The 17,669-nt window shown below is 44.6% G+C and overlaps 1 protein-coding gene and 2 long non-coding RNA genes across 3 annotated transcripts in view; 2 read left to right on the plus strand and 1 right to left on the minus strand.

The window, feature by feature from the left end:
• DAG1 (dystroglycan 1) overlaps positions 1-17,669 on the minus strand; it is a 70,304-nt gene that overhangs the window by 32,620 nt on the left and 20,015 nt on the right.
• LOC111091329 lies at positions 6,181-9,492 on the plus strand. Its single transcript, XR_005374938.1, has 3 exons — positions 6,181-6,409; positions 8,991-9,153; positions 9,248-9,492. It is a non-coding gene; the product is annotated as an uncharacterized LOC111091329 (long non-coding RNA).
• LOC119864692 lies at positions 10,043-11,968 on the plus strand. Its single transcript, XR_005374939.1, has 3 exons — positions 10,043-10,482; positions 11,679-11,729; positions 11,810-11,968. It is a non-coding gene; the product is annotated as an uncharacterized LOC119864692 (long non-coding RNA).

The raw sequence follows: 17,669 nt of genomic DNA on the forward strand, positions 1-17,669 counted from the left end.
AAATAACAGGTATAACATTGTCCTCCTTCCTGTTTCCACTACATTGTTCCACCCTAAGGCCCCAGGTAACCAGGCATTTCTCACAGGATTTCAGACCCATTCCTCAAAAGGGACGTCTCCCTTGTTTTTTTTAAGATTTTATTTAACAGAGAGAGAGAGAGAGAGAGAGCACGAGCAGGGGTGGAGTGGCACAGAGAGGAGAAGCAGACTCCCCACTGGGCAGGGAACCCGACTTGGGGCTTGATCCCAGGACCCCAGGATCATGACCTGAGCTGAAGGCAGGGGCTTAACTGACTAAGCCAACCAGGCACCCCAGGGACTTCTTTTGCCATCAGTAGATGGCTGGGTCACTTGTGCCCAACACAAACTTGCCAACAGTGCTAAATACCACACTTCCCCAAGAGGATACCAACTAACCAGGGACTTAGAAGCTGGGGTCTTGTAGGCATCAGCTCCAAGAATCACTTAACTCCCAGTGACTGCCACAGGGTCCTCCACCAGGAAAGGCAAAGAAGGAAATGCTCTGACTCCTCAACACAACAGGTTCACCATACGCTGCACAGAGGTCTTCTCCTCAGATCCCTAGCAAGTGCCCCAAGTTAAAGCCAAAGGCAGATGCTTAACAAACTGAGCTACTAGGCACCCCCTTTCTTATATATTTTACCTCTTACTTAGTAAAGTGCTGAGCTCAACCAATACCCTCCAAGACTGGAAGCTGTGGAGGGGCAGGGACACATCTGTTAGAATCACTAATGTATACCAAGCATACATACAGCTCCAGACACACACCTAATGAATGAACAGGAAGGATACAGGACTTTTGTTTTTTGTTGTTGTTTTTTTTTTTTTAGCTTCTTTCTATGTCTTCACTCTTTACTTATTTTTTCACTTCTTTGATCCAGCTGATCTTCTACTCTTCTGACTCTCCATTTAAAAATTCTCAGTTTATTTGAAAACAGCAACAGTATGAGACACACCCTGTCCTACCAAGAACATAAGCTCAGTCTGCTATCTGTGGACACATGACGACACAGGGTATCTGTTTCATGGGTATGACTAAGTGCCTCTGCATTTAGCAAGCAAGCGATGTCCAGGGCACAACTCCAACTGCTATATGTTGGTTTTCCATGCTCTGGGGAGAAAAGATCTTTTGGAAACTTGGCAAAAAGCAGTCTTGTGTCTTTCCAACGCTGGCTTCCTATAAGCAAGGGTCACATCTTCCCATGCTAGGAACTTGGCAGGCTGCATTCAAACACCCAAACTAGGACACCCCTTGGAAGGCTTTTCATAGTCTCTTACACATTTGGTCATTCAGAGATGGAGGCACTCCAGAGATCCTCCTCCTCATTTTTTCAGGGAACAAGGCCCTGAGAAAAGTAACATTCATCCATGGTCACACAGAGCCTGTGGCCAGAAGTATGGAGAAAGGTGCTCAGGAACCAGAGAAAGACACAGGCAGAATCACCCAATCTTCTTGACACAGCCACTGATTTAATACTGCATATGCGTACTCACTCACATTAAACCCTCTAGAACACCAGCAAGCACTCAGGACACCCCAAGAGTATGTATGTCTCAGCCGAACTCACCACTATCTGGCTAACAGAAGCTATACCAAAGATCTCCTACTGAAAAATGGGTAGTGGGATCGGGTAACTGGTGTCCTCTGTACCAGTACCCAGAGGAGTGCCTGCCACTAAGCCTGAGCTCAGTGCTGCCCTCGATCCCAGTGAAATATAACCCTGTGAGGAGGGACCTTCCCAGAGCCTGGTGAAGCTCCTGGCTCTCTAAACACACATTCAGGGATCCCTGGGTGGCGCAGCGGTTTGGCGCCTGCCTTTGGCCCAGGGCGCGATCCGGGAGACCCTGGATCGAATCCCACGTCGGGCTCCCGGTGCATGGAGCCTGTTTCTCCCTCTACCTGTGTCTCTGCCTCTCTCTCTCTCTCTCTCTCTGTGTGACTATCATAAATAAATAAAAATTTAAAAATAAAAATAAAAAAAATAAACACACATTCAACAGTCATAAAAGTGTGAAAAATAGGCATAGCTGCCAGGCAGCAGTCGTTCCGCCCCCACCCCGCCCCCTCTGCTTAGTTCTAGACATTCCACCCCAGGGGGCAGAGAAACCTTAAAAATGCCATAGCCTGCAAAGCCTAGACACAGCACAGCCCTTTGGGACACTGCTATCCCAGAGCAGCCACTCAGGCTGCCCTCTCCCTCTTTTTTCAGTAAAAGCCTGCACTCCTGCCCCAGGAGCACCAGGGAAGAGAGCCCCACAGTACCCTAGGAACCCTTCCCCCCTTCCCGCGCCTCCCTGGGCGAGCGCACCTAACAACATCCCTGACACAGCACTTCCACTGTGCTGGCTGTGGGGAAGAGGAAGAATATCTGAGCAGGGGAACCCCCCAGCACACTCCTGGGGTACAGACCTGACACAATGAAAGGACAGTCTGGAGTAGGAAGCCCCGGGGGCCCCAGGCCCTGACACTCACTTCAGATCAGTGCCCTCACTCACAGGAACCAGATCTAGTTGGAGTGGAAGCTGACAATCCCCTGCATCTGCCAATGGCCATGCCAATGCTTTCTTTCTCCAACTGTGATCCTCGGGACTCTCCAGTGATGGGGGAAAAAAAGTCAAGTTTTCAGCAATGCCTAAAAGGTGGTATCCTTTGTAAATCAAAATACTTCACAACTGGGATCCCTGGGTGGCGCAGCGGTTTGGCGCCTGCCTTTGGCCCAGGGCGTGATCCTGGAGACCCGGGATCGAATCCCACGTCGGGCTCCAGGTGCATGGAGCCTGCTTCTCCCTCTGCCTGTGTCTCTGCCTCGATCTCTCTCTCTGTGTGACTATCATAAATAAATAAAAATTTATAAAAAAAAAAAAAAAAATACTTCACAACTGCCCTGAAAGCAAGTATATCTTAAGTTTATTAAGTCAGTCAATTGGGGCCACAACTAGGGAATCAAAAGCATTACGTTGACAGGCGAGGACCTCAAACTTCTGAGTACCCCAAACCTCCCAAGTTCAGCAGGAAAAGGGAATGCTTCCGGCCCTTCCTGTCACCAACACTAATCCCTAGCTATATGTGATGGAAGCACATGCCCTGCTTGAGGGTGAGGGGGCAGAATGTATGCCCATAAGCACAGGCCTCATGGCCCCTGGGAACTAGAAGAAGATTCCACTGGAAGCCCAGCTCCAGGAAAGAAGCTGCTCTCTTCAGCTCAGCCTGCCTCCCCAGAGCTAATGAGTACCCCAAGGCACACAGGAAGCTCAGTCAATAAATGCTTTCCACTCAATAAATGCAAGGAACAAATGCATATGCGGCATCAACTCATTTCATAGTAAACTTAAGGTTTCCTCAGAAAAGCCCACAGGGAATGGAACTAAGTAAGATATCTTAACTAAAATTCTGAAAGAACAGCTCCCTACTTACTAGTTTCTGCTTTCTAAGAATGAAAGGAAAAGCTGTGAGATTTAATCCATTATTAACTACACAAAATGAGGCAGGGGCAGAGGCAGTCCACCGCATCACTCCCAGGAACTGCTACTCTTCAATATAGCTAGGTTACCTAAAAATTGTACTTAAGGGGCGCCTGGGTGGCTCAGTGGTTGAGCGTCTGCCTTTGGCTCAGATCATGATTCCAGGGCCCTGGGATCGAGTCCCACATGGGGCTCTCTGCAGGGAGCCTGCTTCTCCTTCTGCCTGTGTCTATACCTCTCTCTCTTTGTGTCTCTCATGAATAAATAAAATCTTTAAAATTGTACTTAAACTCTCAAACTGCTTCTATTCACTGTAATAATTAATTTAAGTAAAATGGGTCTTTCTTTTTAAGCCAAACATATAATAAAATTCCATGTCCCTGTTTCAAATAGTTTTGAGAAAGTCAAAAGCAAAACTGAACAAACAACTGAAACAATCCCTTTAGGTTCCATCTAGCAAAAATGCTCTTGTCCAGAGGCACCTGGGTGGCTCAGCTGGTTGGGCATCTGATTCTTGGTTTTGGCTCAGGTCATGATCTCAGGGTCATGAGGTCAAACCTCATGTTCACCACCCCCTGGGCATGGAGCCTGTTTAAGATTCTCTCTCTGCCTCTCCCTCTGCCCATCTCCACCCCTCATTAAGCTCACACACGTGCTCCCTCTCTCGAAAGAAAACAATAATAAAATAAAATAAAAATAAAAGCTTTTGACCACACACTCAGATGTTAAAATTAAATGTTAAATGTCAGTCTAACATGAATATAAAATTTCTGGAGGGTTAACCAGTTTAAAACTGCTCAAACTGATGGCCAACAGGATGTACTCCACACAGTGGAAAACAATAGTGTGAAGTCATTGTTTATTTGGGCTCCAAATACCAAAAAGACAGGCAGCTCTCTCTGCTTTGAATTAAAAACAGGCCTTTTTCACCCTTTGGCATCAGATGAGGAAGGTGTTGAACCAAGTCACTGGTGAAGATTCAAGGTGTCACCTCAAGAGCGCACAGCTCTGAAGGCAGACGAGGACTCTGTGACAAGTTTCTGCCTGGCCCGTGCGCTGGAGGAACATCACCAGAGGTATGGAGGCAGCCCCACAGATATACCATCCTGGCAATGGAGAACCCACCAAAGGAGCCTAGGGTTACATACACAGAAAGAGACTCAGGGTAAAAATATGTGGAAGAAAAAATTTACCTCTGAGAAGCAAGCTCTACATAATGTTAGAAAAACTGCTTCGAACACTTTTCTCACTTGGAAAACTTGCAAATTCTCACTTATCACAGATACCAAAAGTAGAGGTGCAGGAAGGGCAATGGTTTCTGCTGACAGTGGTTTGGTTTTTCTCAACAAAGGCAGGAAGGAAGCAAAGGTTTAATACCTGGGTATAAACTCACTCAGGTGCAAATATGTCCTAAAGAAAGAGAAGCACAAGGCTCAAAAACCCCTGCAGGCCATTCTCCACCAGACCATGGTTTTCCACCTGGGTCAATTTTTCACATCTTCTGTAACAACACTTATTTAGAAAAGGTTTGTTCTACACTCCACTGACCTCACTATGGTGCCTGCTGTTAAACATTACTCAGTACTGAACTGCACAATTAAAAATGGTTAACATGGTAAATTCTGTTAGATGTTTTTTACCACAATTTAAAAAAAAACTTTAATGGGTAACACGACAAATTTTGTTATGTTTTTTTACCACAATTATAAATATAAATGTTTTTTTCTAACAACACATTACTCAGAGTCATACCACTTAGACTTCAGAAAAAAAGGGTAAACTGAGCCCAAAGACAAGGACCATCTGGCTATAGCAGCTGGAAGTGAGAGGTGGGGTGGAGGTGGGGAGTAAGTGTGAGAGGTCGGTGGCCAGACTCAGCAGAATATAAGTGAAAATGAATTACCACATCCGCATACCCGTGTGGCATCCAAGAACCCAATTAAAGTAAGTTACAATTATCTCAAGACAGCCCAACAATAATTACACTTCAGCGCATATTTACTGACTATCTACCCTTGTGCTAGGTGTGAAGCTTCATCGGCTATGCATGCAGCCTTCCCAAATTTCATACAAAAATATTCAATTAAGGGCAGCCCCGGGTGGCTCAGCAGTTTAGTGCCGTCTTCAGCCCAGGGTGTGATCCTTGGAGACCTGGGATCGAGTCCCGTGTCGGGTTCTCTGCATGGAGCCTGCTTCTCCCTCTGCTGTGTCTCTCTCTCTCTCTCATGAATAAATAAATAAAATTAAAAAAAATTTTTCAATTAAGATTTACATACATTGCTAAGTCATAAAAGCACAAGAGATAATAAAACTAAATGCTTATGTATTAAAAATAGGCAAATTTGGGATCCCTGAGTAGCTCAGCAGTTTAGCACCTGCCTTTGGCCCAGGGCATGATCCTGGAGACCCAGAATCGAGTGCTGCATCAGGCTCTCTGCACGAAGCCTGCTTCTCCCTCTGCCTGTCTGCCTCTCTCTCTCTCTCTCTCTCTCATGAATAAATAAAATCTTTAAGAAAAAAATAGGCAAAAAAAAAGAAAATAGAAAAAAATAGGCAAATTTACAAACACAAAGTAGGTGCTTCCTGGAAACTTAAAAAGTTTCCTTCTGACTCCCCAACTTCCCGTGGCTATCCAAACCCCTCTCCATCTCAGCACAAAGGTAGTGTGGGACTACATTGTGAGAGCAGGATGGTCAGTGTCTGCAAGGCTGGATCCCAAGGGCTGCCCAGAGGGGAAAAGAAGCAGAAGTGGTCTACTGCTGGGGTCTCGGCAACACGTCCTCTGCTACCCTCTCCCCAAGCAGATGCTTAGCAGGCACTCGGCAGACATCAGAGTATTTAGGGAACTGGTTTCCACTAAATCCCTGAAATGATTCACTAAGCACAGAAGCAGTCATCACCTGATTTCACACTTTGAAGTTAAAAGGTGAGTTTTCTGACATTTCTTCCATTATACTACAAAAGATTACAAATTAGAGCCATAACTCAAAACTAATATGCTAATCTGACTTCAATGAACTAAGCTGAGAAAAACTGTGCTGACTGCTGGCCTTCCTGACCTACTTGGCTAATCAGATTCTGAAACAGAGGAGAGGAAACACCAGAGTGGCCTCAACACCCTCAGCACCCTAGTCAGGTCTGCCCTTACCACAGTCCTTGGCCTCGCCAGCAGCCTCACAAGACAGATGTTAGAGGGTGTCCTCTCCCTGGTGAACAGGAGTCCTTGCACCTTCACTGTAAGGCTCCCACTGCACCAAGTGTTTAGGCAAATACTTCAACCTTCAGTGTTTAAAGTTGTGACCTGCTTTGGCTAAGTTCTTGTTTGGGGCCACATTCTTTTTTTGGGGGGGGGGGGGCACATTCTTAAAGGCTCAACCATCAAGAATATTTCAACCATGCCAGAAACTGCCAGACCAACAAACCTTGTTTATAAAGGGACAAGACACAACTAGCACCCACTCCATTTGCTCAGGCTTTCTTACTAGCTGAATTCCTTCCCTCCCACGTATGGCTCTAATTGGCCCTTCTACCCAACTCAGCCTTGCAACTACAAAATATAATCATTACAAACTTCTCTGGTAGGTTAAAGAGGTGTGCTTCTGAAGGCTGTAGAAAAACAGCCAAAAGATGGCCTTGCAGATTCTTGGAACTCCTGCTCTGCAAAGCCATGGCTATGCTATCATCAGGCAGTGAGGAGTAGGCAAGACCAGTGCTGAGCAGGACAGAGACATCTGACACACTGACCTCACAATGAGGCTTACCTGGAATGGCACCAGTGAACTGGCGAAGGCAAAACTCTTGGGCCAGGTCCTGTCAGTGTCCATGTTGCTAGTCTTTCCCAGCAGAGGATACTGGGCTGCTCCTCAAGGAGATCCAGAGAATTTAAACCCCATTTCTCCTCAGATTTAGAGAAATGTGTCCAGTTCAGGTGCCTCCACACCAGGTATGAGGGAGAAAACCTGTTACTCCCAAGTACTTGCCTCTTCCTCAGAGCTCCAGGTGATCCCCAGCATCATGTGCCACACTGAATTTACATCCAGTTTAGCACAACTAAAGAAGTCCCTGAAGATGCCCTTGTCCCCCTCTCAGGGTCTCTAACTCCTCTTTTAGCAGACTTTGATCATTCCCTTAGCACAAAGGGAAAAGTACACTTCCACTCAGTAGTTATTATTTGGAAATTAATTATTGTGTTTTAGAACCCAAGGATAAAAATTGAAAGCAATAAGGGATAAGGGGAGGACAAATGCAGAGATCTTTCATCTTATCAAAAGAGTGCAGGTCTGAGGCACCTTGGTGGCTCAGTCAGTTAAGCAGCCGACTTACGATTTCTGCTCGGACCATGAGCTGGAGCATCACATTAGGGGTAGAGATCACTTTTAAATTAATTAATTAATTAATTAATTAAATGATAAAATAAAATAAATAAATAAAATAAAATAAAATATACTTCTACAGTGAGCACATAGGCAATCCTACCCTTCCCAGTCTCCATGTAGTTATCTGCACTGGGAGATGACTACTTAAAGGACCTCTTCTGTAAGCACAAAATTTGTCTTCTCCTTGACTTTTTAAGATTCAAAGTCCAGTGAATCTTAAATCAAAAGTTCTGTGGTTGTTGTCTTTTTTTTTTTTTTTTTTTTTAAAGCTCTGTGCTCTTAAGAATAAACCTACTTACGAATCAGGAACCTCCTCTTTGCATTTCTTTAACGCATGGATCAGAAAACACTATCAGAGATTTCATGCAACACACACCTCCTAACAGGTTAGTCCCTCTCAGAGCCATGGGGATGGTCACTGCCCTACCTGTTCAGAACTTGGTTGGCAGGTAAGAGGAAAGACTAAGAGGTCACAGGCAAGAGAGAGAATATGAGAGCTCTGATTCTATCTCCTCAGACTAAACTGCCCTACAGAGCTTGACTGATAAAACAGGATCTGGTCTTTGTCCCTACACTTGTCCCTCCACCTAGTTATGTCTTGATAAGATTTCTATATGGGAGAGTAGGAAAAGCAGTGATAAAACAGTCAAAGCAGCAACCAACAGGGAATGGAGAGAGTGCCCTCCACACTTCCGCCAAGCTGTTCATCCTGAGATAGTGAAGACATGCTGGCCTTGAGACATTTCATACCTGGTTGAGAAAATGACCACAGAAACCATAGCCCTCACTCTTTCTTTGTCAGTCCCTCTACAGGAATCCTTCAGGATCTCATGGACTGTTACAACCCAAGTGTCCCACCTGTCAACCTGCCCTCAGAACTGGAAAGGGAACAAACAGGAAGCCACAGGTTCCTTAGCAATGATATTCATCCCAAGGGAGGGAACAGCCCTCCAGTTCTCTGCTGGCCTTAGATCATTAACTATGTTCAACTAATGCTTACCGCAAAGTCCAGATTTCCTTAGGACAAAGAACTAAAAATATGGTAAATTCACCAGTTGCCAGTTTATTTATGTAGAGTGCTAGAGTTTTATCTGGTTTTTTTTTTAATAATCAAGTTCTCATAATCCACAGACACCTAAAAAATCACTCAAGCTCTCTACATGCACAAAGGCTAAGAAGCAAGAAGTTACCCAGCATCCTCTTGACACCAGAGTTTCCACCTCTCAAACATCAAGGGTTAGTGAAGATGCAAATCAGAGCAGCAGCTTGGGGGCTACCCAATAAACAACTACAGGTAATTCACAGAAGGCTAACTTAGAGTCTGCAAATCTATTTTTTAGATTACTTGCAATGCATCCAGGCATCTCAGCTATCTTTTGTTTTTACAGACTACAAAGTACTGAATTTGCCACTGACCATGAAGCTAAGGAAGTGACAAGGCTCACCTCCACAACTCACTAACACCTCACACAGGACCAGTGTGAGCCTGTCTGGGACTGATTACTTACTTCCCTGTGGCTCATGTGTAGCATCCAGATACCAAGACCTGCAAATGATTAATGCATAGCACTTTTGGGACTCGACACAGTGGGCTTTTTTTTTTTTTAAGATTTTATTTATTTATTCATGAGAGACACACACACAGAGAGAGAGAGAGAGAGAGAGAGAGAGGCAGAGACATAGGCAGAGGGAGAAGCAGGCTCCATGCAGGGAGCCCAATGTGGGACTCAATCCCGGGACTCCAGGATCACGCCCTGGGCCGAAAGTAGACATCCAACTGCTGAGCCACCCAGGCGTCCTGAAACAGGTAGCTTTAAAGAAATCATTTCCAAAACATTCTGAAGTAGAGTGAACATGCTCTAACTTTATCTGCCCCTCAACAGGAAAGAAGCAGTCCTGCCCAACAGAACCTCAGGTGTGATTTGTCCTCTGGCAAAAGGTCAGTGACTATCAGAGTTCCCAGCATTCCAGGGAGCAGAGGAACAGAGGGTGCTATGGAGTGACAGCAATTTTTTTCGGCCAAGAGGATTTTTAAAAATTATTTTCTAAATTTAAAAAAAAAAATTTTTTTTAATTTATGATAGTCACACAGAGAGAGAGAGAGAGAGGCAGAGACACAGGCAGAGGTAGAAGCAGGCTCCATGCACCGGGAGCCCGATGTGGGATTCGATCCCGGGTCTCCAAGATCGCGCTCTGGGCCAAAGGCAGGCACCAAACCGCTGCGCCACCCAGGGATCCCTAAAAATTATTTTCTATATCTAAGTTTGTTCTCAGAAACCTTTTTTTCTAGGCAAATATAGAATACAATAACACCAACTACAATAATAATCAATAGCATGGACAGGTATAATGTGGACAAATGGCAAATTAAATGATACCTGGTATTTGTTTTGCTCTTAAAAAAAAGATTTTTATTTATTTATTCCTGAGAGAGAGAGAGAGGCAGAAACACAGGCAGAGGGAGAAGCAGGCTCCATGCAGGGAGCCCGACGTGGGACTTGATCCGGGGTCTCCAGGACCAGGCCCTGGGCCAAAGGCAGCACTAAACAGCTGAGCCACCGAAGCTGCCCTGTTTTGCTCTTTAGATGAAAGACACTGGATAAATATCACAGAAACACATAAGGTTTGCTTTTATAATAATTACTCTTCTTTCTCCATAAGTACCTTCCTCTAACAAGAAAATACATGACAGAAATATGTTCTTGATCATTTTTATTCAACAAATTTGGACCACCCACTCAGTATCAGATACTGTCCTACCTTCCCCAACATGCTCTTTAATTCCAATTCCATTCTACTTGTGTTCCAATCTCTCCACAAATGAACAATATAAAATGAAAATGCTTGCTCTTACTTAGAAGATTAAAATCTCAAGAAAAAATTATATAAGCTTCTCTTGTTTCCCAATAAAAACTTGCCCCACTAGATTGAGTATCCACTGAGCTCCAGAACAGGGGCCTAATTCACCTGGGTCCTGAGCTCAGACTGGTTCAGTGGGAGACAAACAGCAAGGCCTAGCCAGGGTGGAGGAAAATATAAGTCAGTACCAATCAGGGAAAGCCAGGGCCTAATAGTATGGCCCCTACTTCCTAGACCTGTTTGTCCATCCAAGAACACTGGAAAGGAAAGGGACAGGAGGACCCAGGCAGACACTTGCTTTCGCTCTACCTTCCGTGGGCCCACTGTCACCACCCAATGATGTGACCAAGACCCAGCCTTCCAGTCAAGTTCAAAAATAGGTCAAAGACTTGAGAGAGTATGCACTGGATCCTTATCCCCTTCCCACCTCCTGGGTGCCTCCTGCCTCACCTGTCATCCTTCTATTCCCCCCACCCCTAGCCTTGGCCAATGCCTTGGCCATGCATGATTCCTGGCTTATGCCTGACCTCTGGTCACTCTGCTCTGGGGCTCCTCTCCTCCACAAGATGGAACACTGTATTACTGCCCAGCACTGAGATGTCTCCTGAACCTTCAGGTTCTCTACTTATCTTCAGGACTGGGCCCCAAGTCATCTTTTCCCAAGGACTGACTTTCTTTCACTACTGCAAGAGTACTTTTCCTCCTATCCAAGCACGTCCAATCCCTGCCACTCATTTAACAATGAGTACACTCCATAGCACATCCTCCTGAACACAAAGCCACAGATGTTCCTACAGCACAATTATGCTCCACTTAACCTGGATTGCTTACTTTCACGGCATGTAACCCAAACCTTCAATGGAACAGGTGTTCAACAAACACAAATCAATGTTTTACCTCAAATGCGGCACTATACTAAAGTTAATTCCTTCCTTTTGCTTTTGCTTTACTACTTCACAGACATCTAGATGCTTCCAGTGTCAAGCATGAGACGGAAGAAGGGAGCAGAAGGTACCCCACCTTGATGCACTGGCCACCAAGGCCAACATAAGCTTGTTTCCTCAGTGACCATATTTCTCTGGCTTACTCAGCTGCCATAATGAGGAGTATCCTGTTCCAGATGCAACACCTAAACACTGGCATGTGGGATGCCTGGGTGGCTCAGCAGTTGAGGATCTGCCTTCAGCTCAGAACGTGATCCTGGAGTCCCAAGATTGAATCCCACATCAGGCTTCCTCCTTCATGGAGCCTGCTTCTCCCTCTGCCTATGTCTCCGCCTCTCTCTCTCTCATGAATAAATAAATAAAATCTTTAAAAATAACAACATGGGATGCCTGGGTGGCTCAGAGGTTGAGCATCTGCCTTTGGCTCAGGACATGATTCTGGAGTTCCAGGATCAAGTCCCACATCAGGCTCGTTGCATGGAGCCTGCTTCTCCCTCTGCCTATGTCTCTGCCTCTGTGTCTCTCAGGAATGAATAAATAAAATCTTAAACAAATAAATTAAAACCAAACAAAAAACACTGGCATGTGTTTCTGCATCCTCACAGCAACCCTATAGAATACCTAATGTCTCCTTTATAACAAGAAAAAAATGGAGATCACAGCCAGTAAAAGGCAGAGCCAGAGCCAGCACCCTGAATCCTGGTTCACCAGATTACTTTGCCCAAGCCACAACTGCCATCACATGGCTCTTACATTCCAGGCAGCTCATGACAGCTACCCCGGGATCAGGTCCACCTTCACTGCCTAGCACAAAAAGTACTCCTAAGTATTCATTAAGTGGAATTTTTTTCTAGCTCCCTCTTGCCCTCCAACTCCCAGTCCCCAAATGCTGTTTCCTCAGGAAACCTGCCAAACTCAGCCCTTCATTATCTGATTAGCCCTCCAATACACCTTTCCTTGTTAAATTCTTAGTTCTGATTTGCCCACATAGCCTAATGATGGGACAGGGAGGACACAGGTCAGAGCCACATCTTCCCCTGACACTGACACCCGTCTGGGGGAGCATTCCTTATGCTCTACTGTCTCAAAGGACACTACGCCATTACTTCAAAGCTCTGACAACAGTCATAAGCACTGCCTGTGGAGCTGGATTTCAGGGTCCCTAATATCAACATCCAGGTATATCCTTCCTCTTTAGAGATCAGCTAGTGGTTCTGAGAATTCTTTTCGAGCAAGCACGGCCTTCTTTTATTTTGTTACTAAAGTCCATCTAACTTGTTTTGTTTTAAAAGTGACTTGGGCTATAATGGAAGAAAATGTCACACTGGGGCCTGAAATTACTACACTGTGCTATGTTTGCCTAAGATTAAAAATTAGTTTCATCTTCCCTTCCCAGGAACATTCCCTCCTGGAAGAAAAAACCCTGACTAGACCATCACCAAGCTCAAAGGTCCCAGAGCTAAATGCAAGATCTGGGTAGACTTAACCCAGTGTTTCTCAGTATCAGATTCCCCGCTAATAATTCCCAATCACCACTTAGCCTCACAATGATACCATCAGCTGTCTAGTCCTTACCTTCAGGCTTAATGCAACAAAAGTAATTCATATGAGAGCACCTGCATGGCTCACTCAGTTAAGCATCCAACTTCTGGTTTCGGCTTAGGTCATGATCTCATAGGTCGTAGGATGGGGCCCCACAATAGGCTCCACACTTAGGGGGAAGTCCGCTTAGGGGTTCTCTCCCTCTGCCCCTCCCCCTAAATGTGCACTCTCTCTCAAATAAATGAGTAGGTCTTTATTTTTTTTTAATTTTTATTTATTTATGATAGTCACAGAGAGAGAGAGAGGCAGAGACACAGGCAGAGGGAGAAGCAGGCTCCATGCAACGGGAGCCTGATGTGGGATTCGATTCCGGGTCTCCAGGATCACGCCCTGGGCCAAAGGCAGGCGCCAAACCACTGCGCCACCCGAGGGATCCCTGGGTAGGTCTTTAAAAAAAAAAAAAAACTCTCCCCCTCTCACTCTGCCCCTCCCCTCCTCTAAAAAACAAGTAATTTCATATAGATGTAAAACAAATTCCAAAAATACAATAGAGCACAGGTGAAAAGCAGGCTTCTTTCTGAGGCTCTCAGGTGAGCAGGCTGGGTTTCTTCAGTAGCTGTCCACAAATGACACATTTAATGTGTCTCTAAACCCATAAACAAGTACATCTCTCTTTAATTCACTTCTTGTTGATTTTTTTAAAATGTATTTATTTATTCATGAGAGACACAGAGAAAGAGAGGCAGAGATATAGGCAGAGGGAGAAGCAGGGAGCCCAGTGCAGGACTCGATCCCCAGACCCAGGATCATACCCTGAGCCAAGGGTAGATGCTCAACAACACTGGTATCCCTTTTTTTTTTTTTTTAAGACTTTATTTATTTATTCATGAGACAGAGAGAGAGAGAGAGAAAGGCAGAGACAGAGCAGGTTCCATGTAGGGAGCCTGATGTGGGACTCGATCCCAGGACTCCAGGACCATGCCCTGGGCAGAAGGCAGGCACTAAACCGCTGAGCCACCCAGGGATCCCCCCCTCCACATCCAGTGTGGAGCCCAATGAAGGGCTTGAACTCATTACCCTGAGACAAAGACCAGCTGACATCAAGAGTCAGATGCTTAATCGAATGAGCCACCCAGGCACCTGTCTCTTTAATGAATTATTTAAGATTATATTTATTTGAGAGAGAGAGAAAGAGAGAGAGAGAGAGCATATGAGGGGTGGGGGGAAGTAAACTCCTTGCTGAGCTTGACACAGGGCTTGGTTCCCAAGACCCTGAGATCATGACCTGAGCTGAAGGTAGATGCTTAACCTACTGAGCCACCAGATGCCTCTCTTTAAATGGTTCTTAAAGCTCAAATGAAATAACATAGCTCATAATTGTTACTTTTTAAATTTTACTAGAACTGGGAGACTTCTGCCCTGGTGGCTGGACCCACCTCCTCACTCACCCTTGCTGCTTGTATCACATCTAAGTGTCTGTATCCCACCTGTTTTGCTCTCAAGGTGCTCTCACTTTTATACTTGCATTCTTCTGGGAGGAAATCTGAGCGTAAAATCCTAGATGTGGAATTGCTGGGTCAAAGGTTATATACATTAGAATTGACAGATATTGGCAAAATGCCTTCAATTTACATTCCGACCTACAGATATGAGTGACTTTTCCCTTACAGTCACTAAAACTGAGTTACTGGCAAATCCTTCATTAACAACATAAAAAGGAAGAGGAAGGAGAGTGGGACAAGTAGTTTGCCATGATGGGCAGCAGGAATCATAAATTTGAACTGGGAGTAGTGGCACTTGCTGGTCAGCCAGCATGACAGTATGGGAGGGTAAGCATCCAGATGACTAATGAGTCAAAACATGGTGCTATGTTTTTCTAGTCAAACTTGACTACCTCAGAGGAAAATTGCTCTGGAGAACTTATGGGTGAATGACTCCAAATAATAAGGTATTTGTGGTGCTCTTTGCTCCCATTGTTTCTTCCCTGGACCAGTCCTCTGAACCAGGCCACCCCCTGGGCCCACCCCAGAACAACTCCAGGCTCAGGGCAGTGGGAACACAGATACAAGTGCTGAACATAAGGACAAGAGAGGGAAGCTAGAGACTATTTTGGGGCTCCCAAGTCTAATCTTCATCCTGTGGTTTCACTGTTCTAGAAAACAATAAACTTTTCCAAATCATTATGTCCAAATCGAAGTTTAAGGCCTGTTGTTCTTCAACTGAGGAGCAGGGCCTGACAGGAATGCTGGAGACCAACTGTCCTGGAGGTGGCACTCTTGGGGCCCTGAGGAAAGACCCATCTATCCTAAGGTTCTATCACAAGAACCATCTATCCCTTAGGTAAGCACAGTACTCACCAGTCCACACTTATCTCTCTCTCAGATTAGCCTAACGTATGACCATAGACAATCAACCCAACAGAAAGCGGTGCCCACAAGAGCAACTCACATTCCAAAGCCCTAAGATGACCTTCCTTACTCTCTATCATGCTAGTTCCTGGTACGAAGACTGACTGGAAAAACCAGGGGACTTCACCAAGATGAGAAGTAACAGGAACTGGGAGCCATATCCTGCCAGGAGGACCATGATACAAACCCTGGAGAAGAACACCAGGACCAGAGAGAAGGAGCATGAAGCTCCTTCATTATGGTTTCATTATCTTCTAGAGCCATACATCAAACTACTGATGGATGAAATGACCAGTATCTAAGACATGGTTCAAAATTATGTGGGGTGGGGTAGTGGTTTGAGGCGTGAGTAGAGATTCATTGTACTAGTCTTTTAATGCACTTGAAATTCTCCATAATAAAAAGTTCAAAAATGAAATACAAGAGACATATATACAAAATTTCCAGTAATTAAAACATCAAATATATCCAGTATTCTTTCTTAGGCACATACCAATAGAAGACATGGACAAGAACATTCCTATTAGTATTATTCATGATGTCAAAAACCGGACACAGTCCAAATGTCTACCAACAGGAAGAAAAGTAAATTGTGATATATTCATATGAAATACAATTGCTGTACAGAACCACACAGATGTCAAAGACCTAATGCTCAGCAAAAAAAAAAAAAAAAAAAAAAAAAGACAAATGAGAGTACACACATACTCTATCATTCCATTTACATGAAGGTCAAGAGCAGCAAAACTAAGCCTAAGGATAAAGGTCAGAAGAGTGGTTACTCTTGGGGATATGATGACGGGGGAAATACATGATAGAACCTTCTGGAAATGTTCTATATCTTGATCTGAGTAGTATATACATACATAAAAATGTGTTGAGCTATACATCTATGATTTTTGCCTTTTGCTACATGTATAAAGTACGTTTCAATTTTTTACAAAGTGGTAACATCAAAACAAACAAACCCAAATGCTACTAGTTACCAGGAGATTCAGTGAAACAGCTTTATCTATAAAAGAATATATTTTCCAGCAGCCCAGGGGACTCAGCGGTTTAGCACCACCTTCAGCCCAGGGCGTGATCCTGGAGACCTGGGATTGAGTCCCATGTCAGGCTCCCTGCATGGAGTCTGCTTCTCCCTCTGCCTGTGTCTCTGCCTCCCTCTCTGTGTATCTTGTGAATAAATAAATGAAATATTTAAAAAATGATAAAATAAAAAGAATGAATGAATGAACGGATTTTCAAAGCTTGAAGAATGAGAAAACTCAGCTCTGGCCTAGGATAAATTGGCCAGGGCCTATTACCTGCTGACCACCTGAGGTTCAAGGACTTCCTCTAAGGACTTTGACTACTAGCTGATTACATGCACCAAAGAACACCAGAACAGCCAACACCAGGAAACAAGGCTTTAACTCCTGCTTTACCACCCCCAAGTAAGTAGCCATACTTGTGTCTCACAAAAATCTTTAGTTCAATTTTTTAAAAGATTTATTTATTTGAGAGAGCAAGAGAGACAGACGGAGCAAGTGGAGGGGGAGCAGGAGAGAAGTCTTAAGCAGACTCCTTGCTGAGCAGAGGCCCACACTCTGATCCCATGATCCTGAGATCACAACCTGAGCGGTAAAAAAGAGTTGAAGCAATTCAATTTTTAAATGTAATGGTGAAGATCTCTCACAAAGGAGATTCAGCACTCCCCTCACTGTCATGCTGGGTGCCTGACACCCACTCCTCTGGGCAGCTCTGAGCATTGCTAAGCAGCTTCTGCAGCCCTTCCTGCAGCACAGCCCACACCTCCTAACTCTGGAATGGAATTCCTTACATTCTCCTCCCTAAAAGACAATCCTCAGAAAACTTGGATTCAAAACAAGAAAACAAAACCTGGTCTATCTCCTTAGGCCTAAGCAACCCTAGTGGACAGACACAATGCATGCAAAACTCTGAATTTACTTGGCTTCAAAATTACCTATGTATAAAATAAACAAAATTATGAATGTATGAAATAATACATAATAAACCTAACACCACAGGCACGTGTTAAGTATCTCAGCATTAGG

Source organism: Canis lupus, chromosome 20 (assembly GCF_011100685.1).
Source record: "Canis lupus familiaris isolate Mischka breed German Shepherd chromosome 20, alternate assembly UU_Cfam_GSD_1.0, whole genome shotgun sequence".
NCBI classification, from domain to species: Eukaryota; Metazoa; Chordata; class Mammalia; order Carnivora; family Canidae; genus Canis; species Canis lupus.